At 39.7% G+C, this 6,454-nt stretch overlaps 1 long non-coding RNA gene across 1 annotated transcript; it reads right to left on the bottom strand.

Moving 5' to 3' along the window:
* Window positions 1-753: 753 nt before the first annotated feature.
* On the bottom strand, window positions 754-2,153 carry LOC138651359 (uncharacterized). The gene is made up of 3 exons (XR_011315474.1): window positions 1,997-2,153; window positions 957-1,164; window positions 754-852 (listed from the first exon to the last, which is right to left on the bottom strand). It is a non-coding gene; the product is annotated as an uncharacterized lncRNA (long non-coding RNA).
* Between the last annotated feature and the right edge of the window lie 4,301 nt (window positions 2,154-6,454).

The following is a 6,454-nucleotide window of genomic DNA, read 5'->3' as shown; positions in this document are numbered from 1 at the left end:
TTACAAAAAAATAAATTAAAAAGTGCAAATATATTTTTTGAATACATTTTACAGTCTCTGCATTCTGTATCCACCAGCTTCTGTCAGGATCTAAAACCACGGCCGATGATTCGAGGTGGGGTCGTTAAAAAGACGAACCCTCCATGCTGGATACCAGAGCGGAGCCCATGTTCTAAAAAGAACAGGAGAGGCCTGAAAATACAAGGAGACAGAGGGTTAATTCAAGAAAATTGTAATTATCTTGCGCCTAAGTGTGAAAGTAATTATCCCAAACTCCATGTCTAATCATGTACCCTTAGTGTGTCGATGTCCTAAAACCAAAGTATCATTGAATGTTAAGGATTTCTTACTTGATCTGGACCTGTGTTCCTCTGTATTTGCTCCACCGGAGGACTGGGATCTTCATCAATTCCACTATCATCATCTTCACTGAATGTTGGAGATGATGATGATGATAAGGTCCATGCTTCTCCAATGTCCTCAGGGACTTGTATGGCGCAGTCAACCATAGACGAAGAGGAAGGTTGTTCTTGATCCTCTTCTGGTCCTATGGAAACATCTTCACCTCGAGGGGCTCTTTGATCGAAGCTGGCCACAGTGTAGGGGGAATTTTCTTCCCCTAACCTATCCAAAGATGAATCAATAAGAAATCATTATTAGTCATGGGAATTATTGGCACCAAATCTACTGAATATCACATACAGTGCGACTACTCACCGGCAAGATACCTCAAAGGGATCAATCCACAACGTGAATTCCTTGGGCAGGGCAAGGTCTCGAAATCCTATATGTGTAAGGGCACAAGCCTCTAGAATGCTGTCATCTCGGTATTGAGTGTTGACTCTGATACATCTAAAAGACAAAAATGAGACATTAGAGATGAGATGCCATTAGTACAACATCGGAAACTTCTCGAGTGTCTGCAAGACCAATATGGAAATGATCTAGAAATGTACCTATAGGCTTGTCCTTTGATTGGGTTCTCCGGATACCAGTGGCCAGTGAATCTCCTACACAGAACTGTGGTCAAGTTTTCCCCAAATGTTTTATATGTGGTGGAATCCAATATTTGGAATCTGTTGCCCACAGTTTTCACATGGTCCACTCCAGCCAACAGTTCTGGTCTCATGGACACTGGAATGAAATTATTTGCAGCCATTTTATCTGAGAAGAAAAAAGAGAAAAGTTACTTTTATAGATTTGTGTAAAATATCCGTATTTTTCATGTTCCTAAAAGGTGGAGGTGTCCGACATAGAACTGGAATAAAACTGTTATTCAATAGATTAAAAAAGAAATCAGATATTCAGATATAATTTCTGTAAAGATACAAGAGATAAAAGTTAAAAAGTAAGAAACATGACTGTTGTAAGAAAAAGACAAAAACCTAAAAAATTAAAAGATTATAAAATTGCATTTCTACATCGCCAGGTCACCACAACTGGAATTTTTTCCCATATTTCTGTATATGGTTTGGTAAATTGAATGAGGCTCTAAAAATAAAACAATTCAGCCCATATAAAAAAAAACAAAAAAAAAAACAATAACCCGTACTGCAAAAATCGAAAGGGCAAAACTGAAATCTGACCTTAACGGGAAGGGTTATAATAAAAATGTAAAAAAGAAGGCAAAAGACTACAAGGGGCATAAAAAATAGTGGGAGGCCGACCCTGGACTTGTATCAAAGGCTTCAACTTCTCTATTCTAATATGATTATAAAAGCGATAAAGTTGTAGAAAAAGTGCAAAAATGAAGAGTGAAGGAAGAATCTGAGTGGAAGAGAGTTTACAAGAGTTATTAGAGGTGAGGGGCGTCTGACTCCATGAGCCTCATATAGAAAAAGGGTCTCAGGAAAAACCATTGATGCCCCCAGCAACCGATCTACTCCTGTAACACAATACACCGGTAGGATCAGTTCTCGGGGCCGTCCGTCCAGGAGACATTTCTATATCTGAGGCATTTACAGAACTATTGTTCATATGGTCACTGGGCACTTACCTCACAGGTGATGGAGGAGAAGGAGCTGAGGGAAAGCAGAAGAGTCCAGAAGGGTCTTCACCGGAGAGTGTGTGAGGGCAGAGAGGAGGCCCTGCTTTATACCAGGGTAGACTGGGAGGGGTCACCTGGTTCCCACCATTGTCTCCAACATTACAGGGGTCAGGGGTGGGAATCTGATTACAGAGCACAAGGAATTAGTTACCAAACATCAGAGAAGAAATAATATATATATATATCTTCCTTGTTATTCAATCTATAGTATTATTTTATCAAAATTTCAATAGTTTATTGTATTTCTATTTGCCTATGTAACTGACTGTAATATATCTCATATTCATCATTCTATGGGGCTTCATAGAAGTTTTCTATATTTTTTTAATATTTGACAACTTATCTATATGTTAATATAATTATATCATGTTTATCTTCATCAGATTACAAAGATGATTATCCATCTATTTCCTATTAATCTATCTACAGTATAATCTATGATTTTATCTATTTTCTATCTATTAACTATTTCCATCTATTTATCCATCATCTATCGATTATTCTATCACCGATCAATTATCTATTTATTATCCATGTATCGTGTATTTTCTACCGAGTATCTATGTATTATCCATCTATTTATCTATCTATTATCCATTTGTTTGTTTATTGTCAGGTAATAAAAAAAAAATCCAAAGGTACTTTCTAATTTATTGCGGTGATCCGTTAATGTAGCATATATGTTTCCTGCTCTCTATGATGTGTTTGCTCCGGCTGTGGAGACCATTACAGTCACATTCTCCGTCCCCTCTGCTCTCACGTATCTTACTATTAGTATATATGATGTGCACTGTATGACGGTGTGCTTGGGACCATATAGCGATATTCTTCTGTTTCCGCCATCCTGTGTGATCTCCGTATATATTGTGTGACTGTCTATACACTAGGTAAATATAGACAGATCTAGTAGAGGGGTATATAGTATTTGTGGCTTCTGCTTCATGTCCATTATTATCTGTGGACTCCTCCTGTGGTCACATTCAGGGTCACTGCTGTAGGAAGGATTATCTGTGAATACAGTGTGATGTCGGTTCTGTAATCCTGGATCCCGTTGGGTCTCTTTGGACCCAGTAGGTTATAAGTGTCAGTATCTGTGTTCTATTCCTCTGTGGAATATCAGACGGTCACCACTTGTTCGCTCTTATTTTATCTATATGTAAATTATACAGTTTTATGATAGATAGAATTCACTGAATAGACAGAATTTTGCCCATTTTGCCCCTGTGGACTCTTCATGTTGTAATGTGAATTATTTTTAATTTCAAGCACTAACTAAAACAAACCTTTGGATCTCCAGAAACCAGTCCGGTATTGTTGCCCTGGCTTGGGCTGAAGGTCCCTCTATTATTATTTAATTGATGTTATAGAATTATTCATGAGACAACAGACTCCATAGATGTCCCAACTATCTTGAGCCTTGTTAACCCATTATGTGGAATCTGTAGCCAGAGAATCTCCCACCACTGCCAACAAATCCGCATAAAAAGAGAGGAGCATAAACATGGGAACTACCCAACACACCGGGCACTTTGTATGTAAATGACAGGGAGCTTTCACCTGAAAAACCATCATATGAAAGTGTGATAGATACAAAGATCTGTGCAGTAAGGAAATGCAGGAGAAGTTGTGGAAGTGAAGATGCAAAGATCTGGAAAGTGAGAGTATACAAGGAAGGAGTGTGACCGTCTAGGTATAAAGATGTGCTGGATAAGCATGTGTGATATATACAAGAAAATGATTAAAAAAGACACTAACACAAGATTATGGAATATACCAACAAGTAACATATGAATTTGTACATAGAATATATACTGTCCAACAGCAAAAATGAAACACCCCAAAAGAAACGTTGGAGATTTTTGGAAATTGCAAAAAAAGTGCAATCCCACACTTGTCCTTTTGGATTTTTTTTTACCATGTTCACTGAATGCTAAAACTGACCTGCCGCTCTGATTCTCTAGGTCATTATGAGTTCACAGACACCAAACATGTCAATTTTTTTTTTTTATTTAAGTGGTGAAAAAAATTCCAAAGTTTGTAAAAAAACAATTACTATTTTCCGAGACCCATGACGTCTCCATTTTTTGGGATATGGGGCTGGGTGAGGGCTTATATTTTGCATGGCGATCGATAATTTTTATTTATGCCATTTTGGTGTGTATACAATCTTTTTATTACCAGTTATTGCATATTATTGCAATGTTGAGGTGACCAAAAAAATTGGGATGAAACCTCCAAGGGATCCATTCACTAATGAGGGAGCAGAGTTGCTCTGGACTCCTTCTGGCTTCTGCTTGGCAGTGCCCAAATATTCAGAGGAGCGCAGAACTGTGGTTGGCTGCATTTTTATGCGCGCCTAAAATGACACAGTCAGATCATAGGCTAGATGGCAGCCATAATGCCAGTTGGGGGTTCTGTCTGAATCACATATTTCAGAGATCTACATGGAAATCCTGAAGTCAGAGCTCAGCCCAGGATAAATGTGAGCTGAGCCTTAGGGCCCCTTTCCACTTGCGAGGAGAACGGACGAGTGCAATCTGATAAAAAAAAAAAAAAAGATATTGGATTGCACTCAGACCAATGTTGTTCAATAGGTGACATTCCATTTGCGATTTTTTTCTCAGCCGAAATCGGAGTGAGAAAAAAAATCGCAGCATGCTGCGTATTGCTGCGATTCTCGGTCGAGACTCGCCAATGCAACTCAATGGGTGCGAGAAAAAAAACGCACAGCACTTGCACCATGCGAGTGCTGTCCAATTTTTACGTACCGGTGTCCTTTGAAAAGCCGGCAATTCAGCGCAGAGTACAGTAAAATCACACCGTCAGGTTAGATTAGAGTAGATATATACACATAGAAAAGATATATATATATATATATATCATACAGCGCTAGATAGCTTTAAAACCGGTATTTCAATTGCCGGCTTTTGCTATCTCCTTCCTAAACCCGACATGACATGACACCTGGTTTACATACAGTAAACCATCTCATATCCCCATTTTTTTGCATATTCCACACTACTAATGTTAGTAGTGTGTATGTGCAAAATTTGGGTGCTCTACCTATTAAATTAAAGGTTTTAATGGCAGAAAAAATTGGCGTGGGCTCCCGCGCAATTTTCTCTGCCAGAATGGTAAAGCCAGTGACTGAGGGCAGATATTAATAGCCTGGAGAGGGTCCACAGTTATTGCCCCCCCCCCCTTGGCTAAAAACATTTGCCCCAGCCACCCCAGAAAAGGCACATCTGGAAGATGTATATAATTTTCAGTAGATTTTATTCACTGTGTGACTGTTCACCAGCAGGAAACATCGAAGGGTCAATCCACCAGGTGAATTCCTTGGGTAGCGCCAGGTCACGGTATGTTAGATCACAAGCCTCTAAAATACCCTCATCTTTGTTTTGCCCGTTTACTCGGATACACCTAAAAGGCAAAAATCAGCCATTAGAGATGACACGCTAATAGTCAACATAAGGACATTCCGGAGTGTGGGCTGGATTCGGTGAATATATGATGTGTTTTATTTTAACTAAAACTTCTGGTGTGACTGTGGGTGCATCATAAAGTATGGGGGCCCCTCATCCAATGGATAGGGTGAACCTCATACACTAGTGGAATCAAAGTATGAGAACCGTCATAGTGGGTAGAAGGTCATCCTATGTTGTAGGGACTACGATAAAGGCCATCATGTAGTGTGGGGACTACTGAGGGGTCAGTCATACAATCTGGGGGCTATTATGAGGCCCCTCATACAACATATGGGGCTAGTATATAGAGCGAATATACTTTGCTGTAGAGAGCTGTGGGCCCTCCATACTGTTAATAGGGAAGCTGTACATGAGGGGAGGGGGACATTATTAAAATGTAAAATGGGCACACAAACTTCTATATTATAGGGTCACTTAACAGAATTGTGACCATCAAAGGTGCACATGATGATTTTTAGGGCACTAATATTTTCTAGCGTACAATTTTACCATCTTAAGGGCACAGAGGAGACATTTTACATTGTAAGAGGCACAGTACAATGTGGAAAAGTGAGAGGAGTGCTGTTTTTGTACCACAGAGTAAGTGAAGTAATAGGGACACATACAGAATCAGCGGCTTAGTGTTCGGGTATCAGCAGGATGAGGAGGTTCTGGAGGAGGTTGGGAATAGATGGTGATGGGGCTGGAATTGTGAAAAGTGAAATGTGTCTTTGTTGTAATCTCTGCAGATGAGTCCTGGCTGCCACACGGATCTGGTCCAGATAGAAGAGTAAATGACTGGCAGAAAGAACGTCATCTGGAAGTCAATATCTAGAACTGTTCTGTAGCCTCATATGTTCAGCAGGACTGGTATCTACCTCTAAGGCCGGAGTCACACTACAGCAAGATACGGCCGAGTCTCGCAGGTTAAAACCAATCT

Source organism: Ranitomeya imitator, chromosome 10 (genome assembly GCF_032444005.1).
Source record: "Ranitomeya imitator isolate aRanImi1 chromosome 10, aRanImi1.pri, whole genome shotgun sequence".
In the NCBI taxonomy this organism is placed as follows: domain Eukaryota; kingdom Metazoa; phylum Chordata; class Amphibia; order Anura; family Dendrobatidae; genus Ranitomeya; species Ranitomeya imitator.
Note: the sequence above shows the minus strand (reverse complement) of the source record. Positions and strands in the feature narration are given on the sequence as shown.